Source organism: Microcebus murinus, chromosome 28, assembly GCF_040939455.1.
Source record: "Microcebus murinus isolate Inina chromosome 28, M.murinus_Inina_mat1.0, whole genome shotgun sequence".
NCBI lineage: Eukaryota > Metazoa > Chordata > Mammalia > Primates > Cheirogaleidae > Microcebus > Microcebus murinus.
In genome coordinates, this window is record NC_134131.1 from 17,388,074 (window position 1) to 17,412,358 (window position 24,285).

General features: G+C 63.9%; 7 pseudogenes; all 7 read right to left on the reverse strand.

Annotated features, from left to right (window-relative positions):
* Positions 1-1,295: 1,295 nt before the first annotated feature.
* Positions 1,296-1,414, reverse strand: LOC142865400 (uncharacterized; annotated as a pseudogene).
* Positions 1,415-4,879: 3,465 nt separating this feature from the next.
* On the reverse strand, positions 4,880-4,998 carry LOC142865443 (uncharacterized; annotated as a pseudogene).
* A 3,482-nt stretch (positions 4,999-8,480) lies between these two features.
* Positions 8,481-8,599, reverse strand: LOC142865444 (uncharacterized; annotated as a pseudogene).
* Positions 8,600-12,080: 3,481 nt separating this feature from the next.
* Positions 12,081-12,199, reverse strand: LOC142865445 (uncharacterized; annotated as a pseudogene).
* Positions 12,200-15,680: 3,481 nt separating this feature from the next.
* On the reverse strand, positions 15,681-15,799 carry LOC142865446 (uncharacterized; annotated as a pseudogene).
* Positions 15,800-19,279: 3,480 nt separating this feature from the next.
* On the reverse strand, positions 19,280-19,398 carry LOC142865447 (uncharacterized; annotated as a pseudogene).
* Positions 19,399-22,881: 3,483 nt separating this feature from the next.
* LOC142865448 (uncharacterized) lies at positions 22,882-23,000 on the reverse strand (annotated as a pseudogene).
* Positions 23,001-24,285: the final 1,285 nt, after the last annotated feature.

Consider the following 24,285-nt stretch of genomic DNA (forward strand, 5'->3'; position numbering starts at 1 on the left):
CGTCCACACCAAGCCCTTGGAAGGCCCAGGCGACGGAGGAGCCGGTCAGGCAGGGGCCGAGGACGGTGAGAGGCCGGGCGGGAAGGAGCATGTCAGGCAGGGGCAGAGGACGGTGACAGGCCGGGCGGGGAGGAGCCGGTCAGGCGGGGGCCCAGGACAGTGACGGGCCTGGCCGGGGAGGAGTGCGTCAGGCAGGGGCAGAGGAGACGGGCTGGGTAAGGGTTAGGGTTACAGTTAGGGCACAATTCACAATCGCAAAGACGTGGAAGCGACCCGAGTGCCCATCCATCCAGGAGTGCATGAATAAAATGTGGCGCGTGGACACCACGGAGTGCCATTCGGCTGTGAGGAGCAGCGGTGAGAGGGCACCTCTCGTGTTCTCCTGGCCAGAGCTGGAACCCGTTCCAGTAAGCCAAGTATCCCAAGAATGGACACACGAGCACCACGTGAGCGCGCTCACCAGCAAATTGGAACGAACGGATGGACACCTAAGTGGACGGAGAGGAATCACCTTCATCGGGTGGGTGTCGGGCGGGTGGGGGGAGGGGAGGGGCATCCACATCCATTAGGCATGGGGTGGGTGCGCACCGACTGGGGGATGGGCGCACTTGAAGCTCTGACCCCAGGGGGGAGGCTTGGAGAGGGCAACGTACCCGACCTTAACACTGGTACCCCCACAATACGCTGGAACAACATGAGAGGTATATGAATGAGAACACAGGGGGGAGGGGGGCACGGGCAATACATGTCACCTGAATACTTGTACTCCCATCATCTGCTTGAAAAGAGAGAGGAAAGAAAATGCAATAATAGAGGTAAGAGACACTTTTTAAAAATAATGAATCCGAAGAGAAAAGTAAAAGGAGGCCTGTGGAGCAGGTCTGGGTGTGACTCCGGATCCCCCAACATCAGGTGCCACCACCAAAGATTCCTGCGTGGAGCCCATAGAACCCCCAAAAGCAACGGGACGAGTTCTGGTCACATACTCCCTCAAAATGACATCCTGGCCTTCTTCTGGAACTCCCTCCCCTCTCAGACTCTCAAGGTTTCCTCCAGCGTGTCGGTTCCCACAGAGCAGACCTTTGGTCTGAGACCTGACAGTCCAGATGCCACGCATGCTGCCGCGTGGCGGCGGTGTCTCGGCTTGGGACAAGAGGAGGCCCCACGGTGCGGGCTGGGGCGCCAGGCACCGCGGCGGGCGCTGAGGGTTGGGGTCACCCCCACACCGGGCCGCCGCCGCGCTCCCAGAAAGGGGACAGAACAAGAGGCAAAAAAAAAAAAAAAAAAAAAGAAGCAGCCTGAGGCACCCGGTATTCCCAGGCGGTCTCCCATCCAAGTCCTAACCAGGCCCCACCCTGCTTAGCTTCCGAGACCAGACGAGATCGGGGGCGTTCAGGGTGGTGTGGCCCTAGACGGCGGCGGAGGCCGCCCCTGCCCCACTCAAGAAGCCGAGCCTCTCTGCGCTTTCCCCCCGCCGCCGCCGCCGCCGCCGCCGCCGCCGCCGCCTCCCGCCCCAGGCCCCGCGCCGGGCCGGGCCTGTTGAGTTCGCCGGCCGGGTCCCGCGGGCTCCCAGGGACGGGGGTGATGGGCGGGGCGGGGCGGGGGGCTGTCTCTCTATACACACACACACACACACTCACACTCACTCACACAAGATGCGCCTCCACGGCTGGACTCGCCAAGGTGGAGCCCTCCCAGCCCCCCTCGTCTCCTCGCCCGGCCTCCTTCACCTACCCGCTGCCCACCCCCGGCGCGTCGCCGCCGCTGACGCTGACTGCGCACGCGCGCTCGCGCGGGGCGCTCGCCCTTTGACCCCAGCCAGGGGCCGCCCTCCCCCACAACCCCTTTCAGCTGCGCCCCCCCTCGCCCTGTGGGTGGGCTGCCGCCTATTCCCCCGGGCCAGGGCTGGGGCACAGCCAGTGTATGGGGCGTCTCTCTCTGGGGATGTGTCCCATGGGTGGGGTGGGGTGGCGTGGTTTGTGGGGCGCTGAAGAAATCAGTCCCCTCCATCTCCTACCTCTGGAAAACGCCCAAGCCCGTGGAGAACTGCCGGCACCGCTTCGTGGGGGCCGGGACCCTCCTCTGTGTCCTCCTGTGGCCCAGTCCAAGGGGCCTGGGCCTGGCCGGGGCTGCATTGGACCCCAACCACCCTGGCGTGTGGACTCGCTAAAAATCGGCCATTAGATATTGGATTCCAGCTTCCTTGAGGTCATTTCACTAATGAGTGCACCGGAAAGAGTTTCCTAATCCATCTGTGAGGGTGGCAACTGAAAGAGAATTTTAAAGCTGACAGAATAGGCGAGGGAAGGCATAGGAGATTTCCACACCCAGCAAGGAAGCCTTTCCCGAAATGGAAGAAAGAAACGAGCAAACAGAGACACCGGTAGCCCGCCCGGAAAAGAGTCTGCCCCCGAGAGAAAGTACCCTGACCAGGTTCACCCATGGGTGGGTGGGTGGCGAGCTAGCGAGGTTCAGAAGAGCGAGGACCGCAGTCTGTGCGGAAGACACCTGCGCTCGGGTGTGTGTGGCGGCCCGATTCGCAAGCAGCTCTAGATGTTAAACCAAGGAGAAGCCAGGGAGTTCCCAACGCCCCAGGTGTCCTCAGCCCACGACTGGCTGCTGTGGGAATGCGAAGCCCGGCTCCAGTCTCAGAGCGGGGTTCCCAGGAGGATCAGGCTGAAGCTGGGACTTGGCCTCAAAGTGTCCCCTCGCATGGCCACCCCCTTCCCCTTCCTGCTCCTCTACTCCTGGTGCCCCTCCATCCAGGGGCCAGACCTTAGAGAGTCACCGCAAGAGAATCCTGGTCCCAAAGGAGCCTTCTGGGGGACCGGTGCTGAGAGAGGTTGTGGGCATGGCCCGCTGGGGCTCTGCCCGACCCAGGGCTGAGAGATGCCACCTCCCAGCTCTGGGTCCCTGCAGGAAGTGTTGGCAAGCACAGGGCCAGTCCCCCAAAGGCCCAGGTGCAGGGAGCCCAGGCCAAGCAGCCTGTGGAAGAAGCCACTTGCCGTGCCACCCCGGGAACAGGACTGCAGGCCCCGGCCCTTCCCACCTCCTCCTCCTCCTCCTCCCCCCCCCGCACCTCCCCCCCCCCGGACATGGCACAGGGCTCAGAGACACCTCAGACTCTTGCTACCCAAGGTGCAAAGGGCATCAGTTGCTCCTCCAAGCCCCCCGCCCAGCAGACCACGTTGTCCAGCCAGCCCCCGGGCCTCCCTGGGGTGCCCAGCACAAAAGTGCAGACACCCACCGGACCCTCAGTCTCAGCTTTCGGATGTTTTTGCCACTCTAAGGACCCGCAGGCCCGCTGGGCCTTCGGGCAGGACAGAGAGCCCCGGGATCCGCCTTGGAGAGCTGCGTGTACGTACGTCCCCATCAGGAGGCGGTCCCCACCTCCGCGGCTCTCCCCTTGGCTCTCCCCTTGCGGGGAGCGGCAGCAGCCTGCAGCCGCAGGGCCTCAGGGAAGACACCAGGCTGGGCCCCCGCGGCACAGCGGGGGCACGTCCCCCGCACTCGACTTAGGGACGGCTGCTGGAGACTGCTGCGGCCACCCTGCTGCCGGGTTTCTGGAGGGCTTCCTGGAAGCAGCGTCCACACCAAGCCCTTGGAAGGCCCAGGCGACGGAGGAGCCGGTCAGGCAGGGGCCGAGGACGGTGAGAGGCCGGGCGGGAAGGAGCATGTCAGGCAGGGGCAGAGGACGGTGACAGGCCGGGCGGGGAGGAGCCGGTCAGGCGGGGGCCCAGGACAGTGACGGGCCTGGCCGGGGAGGAGTGCGTCAGGCAGGGGCAGAGGAGACGGGCTGGGTAAGGGTTAGGGTTACAGTTAGGGCACAATTCACAATCGCAAAGACGTGGAAGCGACCCGAGTGCCCATCCATCCAGGAGTGCATGAATAAAATGTGGCGCGTGGACACCACGGAGTGCCATTCGGCTGTGAGGAGCAGCGGTGAGAGGGCACCTCTCGTGTTCTCCTGGCCAGAGCTGGAACCCGTTCCAGTAAGCCAAGTATCCCAAGAATGGACACACGAGCACCACGTGAGCGCGCTCACCAGCAAATTGGAACGAACGGATGGACACCTAAGTGGACGGAGAGGAATCACCTTCATCGGGTGGGTGTCGGGCGGGTGGGGGGAGGGGAGGGGCATCCACATCCATTAGGCATGGGGTGGGTGCGCACCGACTGGGGGATGGGCGCACTTGAAGCTCTGACCCCAGGGGGGAGGCTTGGAGAGGGCAACGTACCCGACCTTAACACTGGTACCCCCACAATACGCTGGAACAACATGAGAGGTATATGAATGAGAACACAGGGGGGAGGGGGGCACGGGCAATACATGTCACCTGAATACTTGTACTCCCATCATCTGCTTGAAAAGAGAGAGGAAAGAAAATGCAATAATAGAGGTAAGAGACACTTTTTAAAAATAATGAATCCGAAGAGAAAAGTAAAAGGAGGCCTGTGGAGCAGGTCTGGGTGTGACTCCGGATCCCCCAACATCAGGTGCCACCACCAAAGATTCCTGCGTGGAGCCCATAGAACCCCCAAAAGCAACGGGACGAGTTCTGGTCACATACTCCCTCAAAATGACATCCTGGCCTTCTTCTGGAACTCCCTCCCCTCTCAGACTCTCAAGGTTTCCTCCAGCGTGTCGGTTCCCACAGAGCAGACCTTTGGTCTGAGACCTGACAGTCCAGATGCCACGCATGCTGCCGCGTGGCGGCGGTGTCTCGGCTTGGGACAAGAGGAGGCCCCACGGTGCGGGCTGGGGCGCCAGGCACCGCGGCGGGCGCTGAGGGTTGGGGTCACCCCCACACCGGGCCGCCGCCGCGCTCCCAGAAAGGGGACAGAACAAGAGGCAAAAAAAAAAAAAAAAAAAAGAAGCAGCCTGAGGCACCCGGTATTCCCAGGCGGTCTCCCATCCAAGTCCTAACCGGGCCCCACCCTGCTTAGCTTCCGAGACCAGACGAGATCGGGGGCGTTCAGGGTGGTGTGGCCCTAGACGGCGGCGGAGGCCGCCCCTGCCCCACTCAAGAAGCCGAGCCTCTCTGCGCTTTCCCCCCGCCGCCGCCGCCGCCGCCGCCGCCGCCGCCGCCGCCGCCGCCGCCGCCGCCTCCCGCCCCAGGCCCCGCGCCGGGCCGGGCCTGTTGAGTTCGCCGGCCGGGTCCCGCGGGCTCCCAGGGACGGGGGTGATGGGCGGGGCGGGGCGGGGGGCTGTCTCTCTATACACACACACACACACACTCACACTCACTCACACAAGATGCGCCTCCACGGCTGGACTCGCCAAGGTGGAGCCCTCCCAGCCCCCCTCGTCTCCTCGCCCGGCCTCCTTCACCTACCCGCTGCCCACCCCCGGCGCGTCGCCGCCGCTGACGCTGACTGCGCACGCGCGCTCGCGCGGGGCGCTCGCCCTTTGACCCCAGCCAGGGGCCGCCCTCCCCCACAACCCCTTTCAGCTGCGCCCCCCCTCGCCCTGTGGGTGGGCTGCCGCCTATTCCCCCGGGCCAGGGCTGGGGCACAGCCAGTGTATGGGGCGTCTCTCTCTGGGGATGTGTCCCATGGGTGGGGTGGGGTGGCGTGGTTTGTGGGGCGCTGAAGAAATCAGTCCCCTCCATCTCCTACCTCTGGAAAACGCCCAAGCCCGTGGAGAACTGCCGGCACCGCTTCGTGGGGGCCGGGACCCTCCTCTGTGTCCTCCTGTGGCCCAGTCCAAGGGGCCTGGGCCTGGCCGGGGCTGCATTGGACCCCAACCACCCTGGCGTGTGGACTCGCTAAAAATCGGCCATTAGATATTGGATTCCAGCTTCCTTGAGGTCATTTCACTAATGAGTGCACCGGAAAGAGTTTCCTAATCCATCTGTGAGGGTGGCAACTGAAAGAGAATTTTAAAGCTGACAGAATAGGCGAGGGAAGGCATAGGAGATTTCCACACCCAGCAAGGAAGCCTTTCCCGAAATGGAAGAAAGAAACGAGCAAACAGAGACACCGGTAGCCCGCCCGGAAAAGAGTCTGCCCCCGAGAGAAAGTACCCTGACCAGGTTCACCCATGGGTGGGTGGGTGGCGAGCTAGCGAGGTTCAGAAGAGCGAGGACCGCAGTCTGTGCGGAAGACACCTGCGCTCGGGTGTGTGTGGCGGCCCGATTCGCAAGCAGCTCTAGATGTTAAACCAAGGAGAAGCCAGGGAGTTCCCAACGCCCCAGGTGTCCTCAGCCCACGACTGGCTGCTGTGGGAATGCGAAGCCCGGCTCCAGTCTCAGAGCGGGGTTCCCAGGAGGATCAGGCTGAAGCTGGGACTTGGCCTCAAAGTGTCCCCTCGCATGGCCACCCCCTTCCCCTTCCTGCTCCTCTACTCCTGGTGCCCCTCCATCCAGGGGCCAGACCTTAGAGAGTCACCGCAAGAGAATCCTGGTCCCAAAGGAGCCTTCTGGGGGACCGGTGCTGAGAGAGGTTGTGGGCATGGCCCGCTGGGGCTCTGCCCGACCCAGGGCTGAGAGATGCCACCTCCCAGCTCTGGGTCCCTGCAGGAAGTGTTGGCAAGCACAGGGCCAGTCCCCCAAAGGCCCAGGTGCAGGGAGCCCAGGCCAAGCAGCCTGTGGAAGAAGCCACTTGCCGTGCCACCCCGGGAACAGGACTGCAGGCCCCGGCCCTTCCCACCTCCTCCTCCTCCTCCTCCCCCCCCCGCACCTCCCCCCCCCGGACATGGCACAGGGCTCAGAGACACCTCAGACTCTTGCTACCCAAGGTGCAAAGGGCATCAGTTGCTCCTCCAAGCCCCCCGCCCAGCAGACCACGTTGTCCAGCCAGCCCCCGGGCCTCCCTGGGGTGCCCAGCACAAAAGTGCAGACACCCACCGGACCCTCAGTCTCAGCTTTCGGATGTTTTTGCCACTCTAAGGACCCGCAGGCCCGCTGGGCCTTCGGGCAGGACAGAGAGCCCCGGGATCCGCCTTGGAGAGCTGCGTGTACGTACGTCCCCATCAGGAGGCGGTCCCCACCTCCGCGGCTCTCCCCTTGGCTCTCCCCTTGCGGGGAGCGGCAGCAGCCTGCAGCCGCAGGGCCTCAGGGAAGACACCAGGCTGGGCCCCCGCGGCACAGCGGGGGCACGTCCCCCGCACTCGACTTAGGGACGGCTGCTGGAGACTGCTGCGGCCACCCTGCTGCCGGGTTTCTGGAGGGCTTCCTGGAAGCAGCGTCCACACCAAGCCCTTGGAAGGCCCAGGCGACGGAGGAGCCGGTCAGGCAGGGGCCGAGGACGGTGAGAGGCCGGGCGGGAAGGAGCATGTCAGGCAGGGGCAGAGGACGGTGACAGGCCGGGCGGGGAGGAGCCGGTCAGGCGGGGGCCCAGGACAGTGACGGGCCTGGCCGGGGAGGAGTGCGTCAGGCAGGGGCAGAGGAGACGGGCTGGGTAAGGGTTAGGGTTACAGTTAGGGCACAATTCACAATCGCAAAGACGTGGAAGCGACCCGAGTGCCCATCCATCCAGGAGTGCATGAATAAAATGTGGCGCGTGGACACCACGGAGTGCCATTCGGCTGTGAGGAGCAGCGGTGAGAGGGCACCTCTCGTGTTCTCCTGGCCAGAGCTGGAACCCGTTCCAGTAAGCCAAGTATCCCAAGAATGGACACACGAGCACCACGTGAGCGCGCTCACCAGCAAATTGGAACGAACGGATGGACACCTAAGTGGACGGAGAGGAATCACCTTCATCGGGTGGGTGTCGGGCGGGTGGGGGGAGGGGAGGGGCATCCACATCCATTAGGCATGGGGTGGGTGCGCACCGACTGGGGGATGGGCGCACTTGAAGCTCTGACCCCAGGGGGGAGGCTTGGAGAGGGCAACGTACCCGACCTTAACACTGGTACCCCCACAATACGCTGGAACAACATGAGAGGTATATGAATGAGAACACAGGGGGGAGGGGGGCACGGGCAATACATGTCACCTGAATACTTGTACTCCCATCATCTGCTTGAAAAGAGAGAGGAAAGAAAATGCAATAATAGAGGTAAGAGACACTTTTTAAAAATAATGAATCCGAAGAGAAAAGTAAAAGGAGGCCTGTGGAGCAGGTCTGGGTGTGACTCCGGATCCCCCAACATCAGGTGCCACCACCAAAGATTCCTGCGTGGAGCCCATAGAACCCCCAAAAGCAACGGGACGAGTTCTGGTCACATACTCCCTCAAAATGACATCCTGGCCTTCTTCTGGAACTCCCTCCCCTCTCAGACTCTCAAGGTTTCCTCCAGCGTGTCGGTTCCCACAGAGCAGACCTTTGGTCTGAGACCTGACAGTCCAGATGCCACGCATGCTGCCGCGTGGCGGCGGTGTCTCGGCTTGGGACAAGAGGAGGCCCCACGGTGCGGGCTGGGGCGCCAGGCACCGCGGCGGGCGCTGAGGGTTGGGGTCACCCCCACACCGGGCCGCCGCCGCGCTCCCAGAAAGGGGACAGAACAAGAGGCAAAAAAAAAAAAAAAAAAAAGAAGCAGCCTGAGGCACCCGGTATTCCCAGGCGGTCTCCCATCCAAGTCCTAACCGGGCCCCACCCTGCTTAGCTTCCGAGACCAGACGAGATCGGGGGCGTTCAGGGTGGTGTGGCCCTAGACGGCGGCGGAGGCCGCCCCTGCCCCACTCAAGAAGCCGAGCCTCTCTGCGCTTTCCCCCCGCCGCCGCCGCCGCCGCCGCCGCCGCCGCCGCCGCCGCCGCCGCCGCCTCCCGCCCCAGGCCCCGCGCCGGGCCGGGCCTGTTGAGTTCGCCGGCCGGGTCCCGCGGGCTCCCAGGGACGGGGGTGATGGGCGGGGCGGGGCGGGGGGCTGTCTCTCTATACACACACACACACACACTCACACTCACTCACACAAGATGCGCCTCCACGGCTGGACTCGCCAAGGTGGAGCCCTCCCAGCCCCCCTCGTCTCCTCGCCCGGCCTCCTTCACCTACCCGCTGCCCACCCCCGGCGCGTCGCCGCCGCTGACGCTGACTGCGCACGCGCGCTCGCGCGGGGCGCTCGCCCTTTGACCCCAGCCAGGGGCCGCCCTCCCCCACAACCCCTTTCAGCTGCGCCCCCCCTCGCCCTGTGGGTGGGCTGCCGCCTATTCCCCCGGGCCAGGGCTGGGGCACAGCCAGTGTATGGGGCGTCTCTCTCTGGGGATGTGTCCCATGGGTGGGGTGGGGTGGCGTGGTTTGTGGGGCGCTGAAGAAATCAGTCCCCTCCATCTCCTACCTCTGGAAAACGCCCAAGCCCGTGGAGAACTGCCGGCACCGCTTCGTGGGGGCCGGGACCCTCCTCTGTGTCCTCCTGTGGCCCAGTCCAAGGGGCCTGGGCCTGGCCGGGGCTGCATTGGACCCCAACCACCCTGGCGTGTGGACTCGCTAAAAATCGGCCATTAGATATTGGATTCCAGCTTCCTTGAGGTCATTTCACTAATGAGTGCACCGGAAAGAGTTTCCTAATCCATCTGTGAGGGTGGCAACTGAAAGAGAATTTTAAAGCTGACAGAATAGGCGAGGGAAGGCATAGGAGATTTCCACACCCAGCAAGGAAGCCTTTCCCGAAATGGAAGAAAGAAACGAGCAAACAGAGACACCGGTAGCCCGCCCGGAAAAGAGTCTGCCCCCGAGAGAAAGTACCCTGACCAGGTTCACCCATGGGTGGGTGGGTGGCGAGCTAGCGAGGTTCAGAAGAGCGAGGACCGCAGTCTGTGCGGAAGACACCTGCGCTCGGGTGTGTGTGGCGGCCCGATTCGCAAGCAGCTCTAGATGTTAAACCAAGGAGAAGCCAGGGAGTTCCCAACGCCCCAGGTGTCCTCAGCCCACGACTGGCTGCTGTGGGAATGCGAAGCCCGGCTCCTTGTCTCAGAGCGGGGTTCCCAGGAGGATCAGGCTGAAGCTGGGACTTGGCCTCAAAGTGTCCCCTCGCATGGCCACCCCCTTCCCCTTCCTGCTCCTCTACTCCTGGTGCCCCTCCATCCAGGGGCCAGACCTTAGAGAGTCACCGCAAGAGAATCCTGGTCCCCAAGGAGCCTTCTGGGGGACCGGTGCTGAGAGAGGTTGTGGGCATGGCCCGCTGGGGCTCTGCCCGACCCAGGGCTGAGAGATGCCACCTCCCAGCTCTGGGTCCCTGCAGGAAGTGTTGGCAAGCACAGGGCCAGTCCCCCAAAGGCCCAGGTGCAGGGAGCCCAGGCCAAGCAGCCTGTGGAAGAAGCCACTTGCCGTGCCACCCCGGGAACAGGACTGCAGGCCCCGGCCCTTCCCACCTCCTCCTCCTCCTCCTCCCCCCCCCGCACCTCCCCCCCCCCGACATGGCACAGGGCTCAGAGACACCTCAGACTCTTGCTACCCAAGGTGCAAAGGGCATCAGTTGCTCCTCCAAGCCCCCCGCCCAGCAGACCACGTTGTCCAGCCAGCCCCCGGGCCTCCCTGGGGTGCCCAGCACAAAAGTGCAGACACCCACCGGACCCTCAGTCTCAGCTTTCGGATGTTTTTGCCACTCTAAGGACCCGCAGGCCCGCTGGGCCTTCGGGCAGGACAGAGAGCCCCGGGATCCGCCTTGGAGAGCTGCGTGTACGTACGTCCCCATCAGGAGGCGGTCCCCACCTCCGCGGCTCTCCCCTTGGCTCTCCCCTTGCGGGGAGCGGCAGCAGCCTGCAGCCGCAGGGCCTCAGGGAAGACACCAGGCTGGGCCCCCGCGGCACAGCGGGGGCACGTCCCCCGCACTCGACTTAGGGACGGCTGCTGGAGACTGCTGCGGCCACCCTGCTGCCGGGTTTCTGGAGGGCTTCCTGGAAGCAGCGTCCACACCAAGCCCTTGGAAGGCCCAGGCGACGGAGGAGCCGGTCAGGCAGGGGCCGAGGACGGTGAGAGGCCGGGCGGGAAGGAGCATGTCAGGCAGGGGCAGAGGACGGTGACAGGCCGGGCGGGGAGGAGCCGGTCAGGCGGGGGCCCAGGACAGTGACGGGCCTGGCCGGGGAGGAGTGCGTCAGGCAGGGGCAGAGGAGACGGGCTGGGTAAGGGTTAGGGTTACAGTTAGGGCACAATTCACAATCGCAAAGACGTGGAAGCGACCCGAGTGCCCATCCATCCAGGAGTGCATGAATAAAATGTGGCGCGTGGACACCACGGAGTGCCATTCGGCTGTGAGGAGCAGCGGTGAGAGGGCACCTCTCGTGTTCTCCTGGCCAGAGCTGGAACCTGTTCCAGTAAGCCAAGTATCCCAAGAATGGACACACGAGCACCACGTGAGCGCGCTCACCAGCAAATTGGAACGAACGGATGGACACCTAAGTGGACGGAGAGGAATCACCTTCATCGGGTGGGTGTCGGGCGGGTGGGGGGAGGGGATGGGCATCCACATCCATTAGGAATGGGGTGGGTGCGCACCGACTGGGGGATGGGCGCACTTGAAGCTCTGACCCCAGGGGGGAGGCTTGGAGAGGGCAACGTACCCGACCTTAACACTGGTACCCCCACAATACGCTGGAACAACATGAGAGGTATATGAATGAGAACACAGGGGGGAGGGGGGCACGGGCAATACATGTCACCTGAATACTTGTACTCCCATCATCTGCTTGAAAAGAGAGAGGAAAGAAAATGCAATAATAGAGGTAAGAGACACTTTTTAAAAATAATGAATCCGAAGAGAAAAGTAAAAGGAGGCCTGTGGAGCAGGTCTGGGTGTGACTCCGGATCCCCCAACATCAGGTGCCACCACCAAAGATTCCTGCGTGGAGCCCATAGAACCCCCAAAAGCAACGGGACGAGTTCTGGTCACATACTCCCTCAAAATGACATCCTGGCCTTCTTCTGGAACTCCCCTCCCCTCTCAGACTCTCAAGGTTTCCTCCAGCGTGTCGGTTCCCACAGAGCAGACCTTTGGTCTGAGACCTGACAGTCCAGATGCCACGCATGCTGCCGCGTGGCGGCGGTGTCTCGGCTTGGGACAAGAGGAGGCCCCACGGTGCGGGCTGGGGCGCCAGGCACCGCGGCGGGCGCTGAGGGTTGGGGTCACCCCCACACCGGGCCGCCGCCGCGCTCCCAGAAAGGGGACAGAACAAGAGGCAAAAAAAAAAAAAAAAAAAAGAAGCAGCCTGAGGCACCCGGTATTCCCAGGCGGTCTCCCATCCAAGTCCTAACCGGGCCCCACCCTGCTTAGCTTCCGAGACCAGACGAGATCGGGGGCGTTCAGGGTGGTGTGGCCCTAGACGGCGGCGGAGGCCGCCCCTGCCCCACTCAAGAAGCCGAGCCTCTCTGCGCTTTCCCCCCGCCGCCGCCGCCGCGCCGCCGCCGCCGCCGCCGCCGCCTCCGCCGCCGCCGTCCCGCCCAGGCCCCGCGCCGGGCCGGGCCTGTTGAGTTCGCCGGCCGGGTCCCGCGGGCTCCCAGGGACGGGGGTGATGGGCGGGGCGGGGCGGGGGGCTGTCTCTCTATACACACACACACACACACTCACACTCACTCACACAAGATGCGCCTCCACGGCTGGACTCGCCAAGGTGGAGCCCTCCCAGCCCCCCTCGTCTCCTCGCCCGGCCTCCTTCACCTACCCGCTGCCCACCCCCGGCGCGTCGCCGCCGCTGACGCTGACTGCGCACGCGCGCTCGCGCGGGGCGCTCGCCCTTTGACCCCAGCCAGGGGCCGCCCTCCCCCACAACCCCTTTCAGCTGCGCCCCCCCTCGCCCTGTGGGTGGGCTGCCGCCTATTCCCCCGGGCCAGGGCTGGGGCACAGCCAGTGTATGGGGCGTCTCTCTCTGGGGATGTGTCCCATGGGTGGGGTGGGGTGGCGTGGTTTGTGGGGCGCTGAAGAAATCAGTCCCCTCCATCTCCTACCTCTGGAAAACGCCCAAGCCCGTGGAGAACTGCCGGCACCGCTTCGTGGGGGCCGGGACCCTCCTCTGTGTCCTCCTGTGGCCCAGTCCAAGGGGCCTGGGCCTGGCCGGGGCTGCATTGGACCCCAACCACCCTGGCGTGTGGACTCGCTAAAAATCGGCCATTAGATATTGGATTCCAGCTTCCTTGAGGTCATTTCACTAATGAGTGCACCGGAAAGAGTTTCCTAATCCATCTGTGAGGGTGGCAACTGAAAGAGAATTTTAAAGCTGACAGAATAGGCGAGGGAAGGCATAGGAGATTTCCACACCCAGCAAGGAAGCCTTTCCCGAAATGGAAGAAAGAAACGAGCAAACAGAGACACCGGTAGCCCGCCCGGAAAAGAGTCTGCCCCCGAGAGAAAGTACCCTGACCAGGTTCACCCATGGGTGGGTGGGTGGCGAGCTAGCGAGGTTCAGAAGAGCGAGGACCGCAGTCTGTGCGGAAGACACCTGCGCTCGGGTGTGTGTGGCGGCCCGATTCGCAAGCAGCTCTAGATGTTAAACCAAGGAGAAGCCAGGGAGTTCCCAACGCCCCAGGTGTCCTCAGCCCACGACTGGCTGCTGTGGGAATGCGAAGCCCGGCTCCTTGTCTCAGAGCGGGGTTCCCAGGAGGATCAGGCTGAAGCTGGGACTTGGCCTCAAAGTGTCCCCTCGCATGGCCACCCCCTTCCCCTTCCTGCTCCTCTACTCCTGGTGCCCCTCCATCCAGGGGCCAGACCTTAGAGAGTCACCGCAAGAGAATCCTGGTCCCCAAGGAGCCTTCTGGGGGACCGGTGCTGAGAGAGGTTGTGGGCATGGCCCGCTGGGGCTCTGCCCGACCCAGGGCTGAGAGATGCCACCTCCCAGCTCTGGGTCCCTGCAGGAAGTGTTGGCAAGCACAGGGCCAGTCCCCCAAAGGCCCAGGTGCAGGGAGCCCAGGCCAAGCAGCCTGTGGAAGAAGCCACTTGCCGTGCCACCCCGGGAACAGGACTGCAGGCCCCGGCCCTTCCCACCTCCTCCTCCTCCTCCTCCCCCCCCCGCACCTCCCCCCCCCGACATGGCACAGGGCTCAGAGACACCTCAGACTCTTGCTACCCAAGGTGCAAAGGGCATCAGTTGCTCCTCCAAGCCCCCCGCCCAGCAGACCACGTTGTCCAGCCAGCCCCCGGGCCTCCCTGGGGTGCCCAGCACAAAAGTGCAGACACCCACCGGACCCTCAGTCTCAGCTTTCGGATGTTTTTGCCACTCTAAGGACCCGCAGGCCCGCTGGGCCTTCGGGCAGGACAGAGAGCCCCGGGATCCGCCTTGGAGAGCTGCGTGTACGTACGTCCCCATCAGGAGGCGGTCCCCACCTCCGCGGCTCTCCCCTTGGCTCTCCCCTTGCGGGGAGCGGCAGCAGCCTGCAGCCGCAGGGCCTCAGGGAAGACACCAGGCTGGGCCCCCGCGGCACAGCGGGGGCACGTCCCCCGCACTCGACTTAGGGACGGCTGCTGGAGACTGCTGCGGCCACCCTGCTGCCGGGTTTCTGGAGGGCTTCCTGGAAGCAGCGTCCACACCAAGCCCTTGGAAGGCCCAGGCGACGGAGGAGCCGGTCAGGCAGGGGCCGAGGACGGTGAGAGGCCGGGCGGGAAGGAGCATGTCAGGCAGGGGCAGAGGACGGTGACAGGCCGGGCGGGGAGGAGCCGGTCAGGCGGGGGCCCAGGACAGTGACGGGCCTGGCCGGGGAGGAGTGCGTCAGGCAGGGGCAGAGGAGACGGGCTGGGTAAGGGTTAGGGTTACAGTTAGGGCACAATTCACAATCGCAAAGACGTGGAAGCGACCCGAGTGCCCATCCATCCAGGAGTGCATGAATAAAATGTGGCGCGTGGACACCACGGAGTGCCATTCGGCTGTGAGGAGCAGCGGTGAGAGGGCACCTCTCGTGTTCTCCTGGCCAGAGCTGGAACCTGTTCCAGTAAGCCAAGTATCCCAAGAATGGACACACGAGCACCACGTGAGCGCGCTCACCAGCAAATTGGAACGAACGGATGGACACCTAAGTGGACGGAGAGGAATCACCTTCATCGGGTGGGTGTCGGGCGGGTGGGGGGAGGGGATGGGCATCCACATCCATTAGGAATGGGGTGGGTGCGCACCGACTGGGGGATGGGCGCACTTGAAGCTCTGACCCCAGGGGGGAGGCTTGGAGAGGGCAACGTACCCGACCTTAACACTGGTACCCCCACAATACGCTGGAACAACATGAGAGGTATATGAATGAGAACACAGGGGGGAGGGGGGCACGGGCAATACATGTCACCTGAATACTTGTACTCCCATCATCTGCTTGAAAAGAGAGAGGAAAGAAAATGCAATAATAGAGGTAAGAGACACTTTTTAAAAATAATGAATCCGAAGAGAAAAGTAAAAGGAGGCCTGTGGAGCAGGTCTGGGTGTGACTCCGGATCCCCCAACATCAGGTGCCACCACCAAAGATTCCTGCGTGGAGCCCATAGAACCCCCAAAAGCAACGGGACGAGTTCTGGTCACATACTCCCTCAAAATGACATCCTGGCCTTCTTCTGGAACTCCCTCCCCTCTCAGACTCTCAAGGTTTCCTCCAGCGTGTCGGTTCCCACAGAGCAGACCTTTGGTCTGAGACCTGACAGTCCAGATGCCACGCATGCTGCCGCGTGGCGGCGGTGTCTCGGCTTGGGACAAGAGGAGGCCCCACGGTGCGGGCTGGGGCGCCAGGCACCGCGGCGGGCGCTGAGGGTTGGGGTCACCCCCACACCGGGCCGCCGCCGCGCTCCCAGAAAGGGGACAGAACAAGAGGCAAAAAAAAAAAAAAAAAAAAGAAGCAGCCTGAGGCACCCGGTATTCCCAGGCGGTCTCCCATCCAAGTCCTAACCGGGCCCCACCCTGCTTAGCTTCCGAGACCAGACGAGATCGGGGGCGTTCAGGGTGGTGTGGCCCTAGACGGCGGCGGAGGCCGCCCCTGCCCCACTCAAGAAGCCGAGCCTCTCTGCGCTTTCCCCCCGCCGCCGCCGCCGCCGCCGCCGCCGCCGCCGCCGCCGCCGCCGCCGCCTCCCGCCCCAGGCCCCGCGCCGGGCCGGGCCTGTTGAGTTCGCCGGCCGGGTCCCGCGGGCTCCCAGGGACGGGGGTGATGGGCGGGGCGGGGCGGGGGGCTGTCTCTCTATACACACACACACACACACTCACACTCACTCACACAAGATGCGCCTCCACGGCTGGACTCGCCAAGGTGGAGCCCTCCCAGCCCCCCTCGTCTCCTCGCCCGGCCTCCTTCACCTACCCGCTGCCCACCCCCGGCGCGTCGCCGCCGCTGACGCTGACTGCGCACGCGCGCTCGCGCGGGGCGCTCGCCCTTTGACCCCAGCCAGGGGCCGCCCTCCCCCACAACCCCTTTCAGCTGCGCCCCCCCTCGCCCTGTGGGTGGGCTGCCGCCTATTCCCCCGGGCCAGGGCTGGGGCACAGCCAGTGTATGGGGCGTCTCTCTCTGGGGATGTGTCCCATGGGTGGGGTGGGGTGGCGTGGTTTGTGGGGCGCTGAAGAAATCAGTCCCCTCCATCTCCTACCTCTGGAAAACGCCCAAGCCCGTGGAGAACTGCCGGCACCGCTTCGTGGGGGCCGGGACCCTCCTCTGTGTCCTCCTGTGGCCCAGTCCAAGGGGCCTGGGCCTGGCCGGGGCTGCATTGGACCCCAACCACCCTGGCGTGTGGACTCGCTAAAAATCGGCCATTAGATATTGGATTCCAGCTTCCTTGAGGTCATTTCACTAATGAGTGCACCGGAAAGAGTTTCCTAATCCATCTGTGAGGGTGGCAACTGAAAGAGAATTTTAAAGCTGACAGAATAGGCGAGGGAAGGCATAGGAGATTTCCACACCCAGCAAGGAAGCCTTTCCCGAAATGGAAGAAAGAAACGAGCAAACAGAGACACCGGTAGCCCGCCCGGAAAAGAGTCTGCCCCCGAGAGAAAGTACCCTGACCAGGTTCACCCATGGGTGGGTGGGTGGCGAGCTAGCGAGGTTCAGAAGAGCGAGGACCGCAGTCTGTGCGGAAGACACCTGCGCTCGGGTGTGTGTGGCGGCCCGATTCGCAAGCAGCTCTAGATGTTAAACCAAGGAGAAGCCAGGGAGTTCCCAACGCCCCAGGTGTCCTCAGCCCACGACTGGCTGCTGTGGGAATGCGAAGCCCGGCTCCTTGTCTCAGAGCGGGGTTCCCAGGAGGATCAGGCTGAAGCTGGGACTTGGCCTCAAAGTGTCCCCTCGCATGGCCACCCCCTTCCCCTTCCTGCTCCTCTACTCCTGGTGCCCCTCCATCCAGGGGCCAGACCTTAGAGAGTCACCGCAAGAGAATCCTGGTCCCCAAGGAGCCTTCTGGGGGACCGGTGCTGAGAGAGGTTGTGGGCATGGCCCGCTGGGGCTCTGCCCGACCCAGGGCTGAGAGATGCCACCTCCCAGCTCTGGGTCCCTGCAGGAAGTGTTGGCAAGCACAGGGCCAGTCCCCCAAAGGCCCAGGTGCAGGGAGCCCAGGCCAAGCAGCCTGTGGAAGAAGCCACTTGCCGTGCCACCCCGGGAACAGGACTGCAGGCCCCGGCCCTTCCCACCTCCTCCTCCTCCTCCTCCCCCCCCCGCACCTCCCCCCCCCCGACATGGCACAGGGCTCAGAGACACCTCAGACTCTTGCTACCCAAGGTGCAAAGGGCATCAGTTGCTCCTCCAAGCCCCCCGCCCAGCAGACCACGTTGTCCAGCCAGCCCCCGGGCCTCCCTGGGGTGCCCAGCACAAAAGTGCAGACACCCACCGGACCCTCAGTCTCAGCTTTCGGATGTTTTTGCCACTCTAAGGACCCGCAGGCCCGCTGGGCCTTCGGGCAGGACAGAGAGCCCCGGGATCCGCCTTGGAGAGCTGCGTGTACGTACGTCCCCATCAGGAGGCGGTCCCCACCTCCGCGGCTCTCCCCTTGGCTCTCCCCTTGCGGGGAGCGGCAGCAGCCTGCAGCCGCAGGGCCTCAGGGAAGACACCAGGCTGGGCCCCCGCGGCACAGCGGGGGCACGTCCCCCGCACTCGACTTAGGGACGGCTGCTGGAGACTGCTGCGGCCACCCTGCTGCCGGGTTTCTGGAGGGCTTCCTGGAAGCAGCGTCCACACCAAGCCCTTGGAAGGCCCAGGCGACGGAGGAGCCGGTCAGGCAGGGGCCGAGGACGGTGAGAGGCCGGGCGGGAAGGAGCATGTCAGGCAGGGGCAGAGGACGGTGACAGGCCGGGCGGGGAGGAGCCGGTCAGGCGGGGGCCCAGGACAGTGACGGGCCTGGCCGGGGAGGAGTGCGTCAGGCAGGGGCAGAGGAGACGGGCTGGGTAAGGGTTAGGGTTACAGTTAGGGCACAATTCACAATCGCAAAGACGTGGAAGCGACCCGAGTGCCCATCCATCCAGGAGTGCATGAATAAAATGTGGCGCGTGGACACCACGGAGTGCCATTCGGCTGTGAGGAGCAGCGGTGAGAGGGCACCTCTCGTGTTCTCCTGGCCAGAGCTGGAACCCGTTCCAGTAAGCCAAGTATCCCAAGAATGGACACACGAGCACCACGTGAGCGCGCTCACCAGCAAATTGGAACGAACGGATGGACACCTAAGTGGACGGAGAGGAATCACCTTCATCGGGTGGGTGTCGGGCGGGTGGGGGGAGGGGATGGGCATCCACATCCATTAGGAATGGGGTGGGTGCGCACCGACTGGGGGATGGGCGCACTTGAAGCTCTGACCCCAGGGGGGAGGCTTGGAGAGGGCAACGTACCCGACCTTAACACTGGTACCCCCACAATACGCTGGAACAACATGAGAGGTATATGAATGAGAACACAGGGGGGAGGGGGGCACGGGCAATACATGTCACCTGAATACTTGTACTCCCATCATCTGCTTGAAAAGAGAGAGGAAAGAAAATGCAATAATAGAGGTAAGAGACACTTTTTAAAAATAATGAATCCGAAGAGAAAAGTAAAAGGAGGCCTGTGGAGCAGGTCTGGGTGTGACTCCGGATCCCCCAACATCAGGTGCCACCACCAAAGATTCCTGCGTGGAGCCCATAGAACCCCCAAAAGCAACGGGACGAGTTCTGGTCACATACTCCCTCAAAATGACATCCTGGCCTTCTTCTGGAACTCCCTCCCCTCTCAGACTCTCAAGGTTTCCTCCAGCGTGTCGGTTCCCACAGAGCAGACCTTTGGTCTGAGACCTGACAGTCCAGATGCCACGCATGCTGCCGCGTGGCGGCGGTGTCTCGGCTTGGGACAAGAGGAGGCCCCACGGTGCGGGCTGGGGCGCCAGGCACCGCGGCGGGCGCTGAGGGTTGGGGTCACCCCCACACCGGGCCGCCGCCGCGCTCCCAGAAAGGGGACAGAACAAGAGGCAAAAAAAAAAAAAAAAAAAAGAAGCAGCCTGAGGCACCCGGTATTCCCAGGCGGTCTCCCATCCAAGTCCTAACCGGGCCCCACCCTGCTTAGCTTCCGAGACCAGACGAGATCGGGGGCGTTCAGGGTGGTGTGGCCCTAGACGGCGGCGGAGGCCGCCCCTGCCCCACTCAAGAAGCCGAGCCTCTCTGCGCTTTCCCCCCGCCGCCGCCGCCGCCGCCGCCGCCGCCGCCGCCGCCGCCGCCGCCGCCGCCTCCCGCCCCAGGCCCCGCGCCGGGCCGGGCCTGTTGAGTTCGCCGGCCGGGTCCCGCGGGCTCCCAGGGACGGGGGTGATGGGCGGGGCGGGGCGGGGGGCTGTCTCTCTATACACACACACACACACACTCACACTCACTCACACAAGATGCGCCTCCACGGCTGGACTCGCCAAGGTGGAGCCCTCCCAGCCCCCCTCGTCTCCTCGCCCGGCCTCCTTCACCTACCCGCTGCCCACCCCCGGCGCGTCGCCGCCGCTGACGCTGACTGCGCACGCGCGCTCGCGCGGGGCGCTCGCCCTTTGACCCCAGCCAGGGGCCGCCCTCCCCCACAACCCCTTTCAGCTGCGCCCCCCCTCGCCCTGTGGGTGGGCTGCCGCCTATTCCCCCGGGCCAGGGCTGGGGCACAGCCAGTGTATGGGGCGTCTCTCTCTGGGGATGTGTCCCATGGGTGGGGTGGGGTGGCGTGGTTTGTGGGGCGCTGAAGAAATCAGTCCCCTCCATCTCCTACCTCTGGAAAACGCCCAAGCCCGTGGAGAACTGCCGGCACCGCTTCGTGGGGGCCGGGACCCTCCTCTGTGTCCTCCTGTGGCCCAGTCCAAGGGGCCTGGGCCTGGCCGGGGCTGCATTGGACCCCAACCACCCTGGCGTGTGGACTCGCTAAAAATCGGCCATTAGATATTGGATTCCAGCTTCCTTGAGGTCATTTCACTAATGAGTGCACCGGAAAGAGTTTCCTAATCCATCTGTGAGGGTGGCAACTGAAAGAGAATTTTAAAGCTGACAGAATAGGCGAGGGAAGGCATAGGAGATTTCCACACCCAGCAAGGAAGCCTTTCCCGAAATGGAAGAAAGAAACGAGCAAACAGAGACACCGGTAGCCCGCCCGGAAAAGAGTCTGCCCCCGAGAGAAAGTACCCTGACCAGGTTCACCCATGGGTGGGTGGGTGGCGAGCTAGCGAGGTTCAGAAGAGCGAGGACCGCAGTCTGTGCGGAAGACACCTGCGCTCGGGTGTGTGTGGCGGCCCGATTCGCAAGCAGCTCTAGATGTTAAACCAAGGAGAAGCCAGGGAGTTCCCAACGCCCCAGGTGTCCTCAGCCCACGACTGGCTGCTGTGGGAATGCGAAGCCCGGCTCCTTGTCTCAGAGCGGGGTTCCCAGGAGGATCAGGCTGAAGCTGGGACTTGGCCTCAAAGTGTCCCCTCGCATGGCCACCCCCTTCCCCTTCCTGCTCCTCTACTCCTGGTGCCCCTCCATCCAGGGGCCAGACCTTAGAGAGTCACCGCAAGAGAATCCTGGTCCCCAAGGAGCCTTCTGGGGGACCGGTGCTGAGAGAGGTTGTGGGCATGGCCCGCTGGGGCTCTGCCCGACCCAGGGCTGAGAGATGCCACCTCCCAGCTCTGGGTCCCTGCAGGAAGTGTTGGCAAGCACAGGGCCAGTCCCCCAAAGGCCCAGGTGCAGGGAGCCCAGGCCAAGCAGCCTGTGGAAGAAGCCACTTGCCGTGCCACCCCGGGAACAGGACTGCAGGCCCCGGCCCTTCCCACCTCCTCCTCCTCCTCCTCCCCCCCCCGCACCTCCCCCCCCCCGACATGGCACAGGGCTCAGAGACACCTCAGACTCTTGCTACCCAAGGTGCAAAGGGCATCAGTTGCTCCTCCAAGCCCCCCGCCCAGCAGACCACGTTGTCCAGCCAGCCCCCGGGCCTCCCTGGGGTGCCCAGCACAAAAGTGCAGACACCCACCGGACCCTCAGTCTCAGCTTTCGGATGTTTTTGCCACTCTAAGGACCCGCAGGCCCGCTGGGCCTTCGGGCAGGACAGAGAGCCCCGGGATCCGCCTTGGAGAGCTGCGTGTACGTACGTCCCCATCAGGAGGCGGTCCCCACCTCCGCGGCTCTCCCCTTGGCTCTCCCCTTGCGGGGAGCGGCAGCAGCCTGCAGCCGCAGGGCCTCAGGGAAGACACCAGGCTGGGCCCCCGCGGCACAGCGGGGGCACGTCCCCCGCACTCGACTTAGGGACGGCTGCTGGAGACTGCTGCGGCCACCCTGCTGCCGGGTTTCTGGAGGGCTTCCTGGAAGCAGCGTCCACACCAAGCCCTTGGAAGGCCCAGGCGACGGAGGAGCCGGTCAGGCAGGGGCCGAGGACGGTGAGAGGCCGGGCGGGAAGGAGCATGTCAGGCAGGGGCAGAGGACGGTGACAGGCCGGGCGGGGAGGAGCCGGTCAGGCGGGGGCCCAGGACAGTGACGGGCCTGGCCGGGGAGGAGTGCGTCAGGCAGGGGCAGAGGAGACGGGCTGGGTAAGGGTTAGGGTTACAGTTAGGGCACAATTCACAATCGCAAAGACGTGGAAGCGACCCGAGTGCCCATCCATCCAGGAGTGCATGAATAAAATGTGGCGCGTGGACACCACGGAGTGCCATTCGGCTGTGAGGAGCAGCGGTGAGAGGGCACCTCTCGTGTTCTCCTGGCCAGAGCTGGAACCTGTTCCAGTAAGCCAAGTATCCCAAGAATGGACACACGAGCACCACGTGAGCGCGCTCACCAGCAAATTGGAACGAACGGATGGACACCTAAGTGGACGGAGAGGAATCACCTTCATCGGGTGGGTGTCGGGCGGGTGGGGGGAGGGGATGGGCATCCACATCCATTAGGAATGGGGTGGGTGCGCACCGACTGGGGGATGGGCGCACTTGAAGCTCTGACCCCAGGGGGGAGGCTTGGAGAGGGCAACGTACCCGACCTTAACACTGGTACCCCCACAATACGCTGGAACAACATGAGAGGTATATGAATGAGAACACAGGGGGGAGGGGGGCACGGGCAATACATGTCACCTGAATACTTGTACTCCCATCATCTGCTTGAAAAGAGAGAGGAAAGAAAATGCAATAATAGAGGTAAGAGACACTTTTTAAAAATAATGAATCCGAAGAGAAAAGTAAAAGGAGGCCTGTGGAGCAGGTCTGGGTGTGACTCCGGATCCCCCAACATCAGGTGCCACCACCAAAGATTCCTGCGTGGAGCCCATAGAACCCCCAAAAGCAACGGGACGAGTTCTGGTCACATACTCCCTCAAAATGACATCCTGGCCTTCTTCTGGAACTCCCTCCCCTCTCAGACTCTCAAGGTTTCCTCCAGCGTGTCGGTTCCCACAGAGCAGACCTTTGGTCTGAGACCTGACAGTCCAGATGCCACGCATGCTGCCGCGTGGCGGCGGTGTCTCGGCTTGGGACAAGAGGAGGCCCCACGGTGCGGGCTGGGGCGCCAGGCACCGCGGCGGGCGCTGAGGGTTGGGGTCACCCCCACACCGGGCCGCCGCCGCGCTCCCAGAAAGGGGACAGAACAAGAGGCAAAAAAAAAAAAAAAAAAAAGAAGCAGCCTGAGGCACCCGGTATTCCCAGGCGGTCTCCCATCCAAGTCCTAACCGGGCCCCACCCTGCTTAGCTTCCGAGACCAGACGAGATCGGGGGCGTTCAGGGTGGTGTGGCCCTAGACGGCGGCGGAGGCCGCCCCTGCCCCACTCAAGAAGCCGAGCCTCTCTGCGCTTTCCCCCCGCCGCCGCCGCCGCCGCCGCCGCCGCCGCCGCCGCCGCCGCCGCCGCCGCCTCCCGCCCCAGGCCCCGCGCCGGGCCGGGCCTGTTGAGTTCGCCGGCCGGGTCCCGCGGGCTCCCAGGGACGGGGGTGATGGGCGGGGCGGGGCGGGGGGCTGTCTCTCTATACACACACACACACACACTCACACTCACTCACACAAGATGCGCCTCCACGGCTGGACTCGCCAAGGTGGAGCCCTCCCAGCCCCCCTCGTCTCCTCGCCCGGCCTCCTTCACCTACCCGCTGCCCACCCCCGGCGCGTCGCCGCCGCTGACGCTGACTGCGCACGCGCGCTCGCGCGGGGCGCTCGCCCTTTGACCCCAGCCAGGGGCCGCCCTCCCCCACAACCCCTTTCAGCTGCGCCCCCCCTCGCCCTGTGGGTGGGCTGCCGCCTATTCCCCCGGGCCAGGGCTGGGGCACAGCCAGTGTATGGGGCGTCTCTCTCTGGGGATGTGTCCCATGGGTGGGGTGGGGTGGCGTGGTTTGTGGGGCGCTGAAGAAATCAGTCCCCTCCATCTCCTACCTCTGGAAAACGCCCAAGCCCGTGGAGAACTGCCGGCACCGCTTCGTGGGGGCCGGGACCCTCCTCTGTGTCCTCCTGTGGCCCAGTCCAAGGGGCCTGGGCCTGGCCGGGGCTGCATTGGACCCCAACCACCCTGGCGTGTGGACTCGCTAAAAATCGGCCATTAGATATTGGATTCCAGCTTCCTTGAGGTCATTTCACTAATGAGTGCACCGGAAAGAGTTTCCTAATCCATCTGTGAGGGTGGCAACTGAAAGAGAATTTTAAAGCTGACAGAATAGGCGAGGGAAGGCATAGGAGATTTCCACACCCAGCAAGGAAGCCTTTCCCGAAATGGAAGAAAGAAACGAGCAAACAGAGACACCGGTAGCCCGCCCGGAAAAGAGTCTGCCCCCGAGAGAAAGTACCCTGACCAGGTTCACCCATGGGTGGGTGGGTGGCGAGCTAGCGAGGTTCAGAAGAGCGAGGACCGCAGTCTGTGCGGAAGACACCTGCGCTCGGGTGTGTGTGGCGGCCCGATTCGCAAGCAGCTCTAGATGTTAAACCAAGGAGAAGCCAGGGAGTTCCCAACGCCCCAGGTGTCCTCAGCCCACGACTGGCTGCTGTGGGAATGCGAAGCCCGGCTCCTTGTCTCAGAGCGGGGTTCCCAGGAGGATCAGGCTGA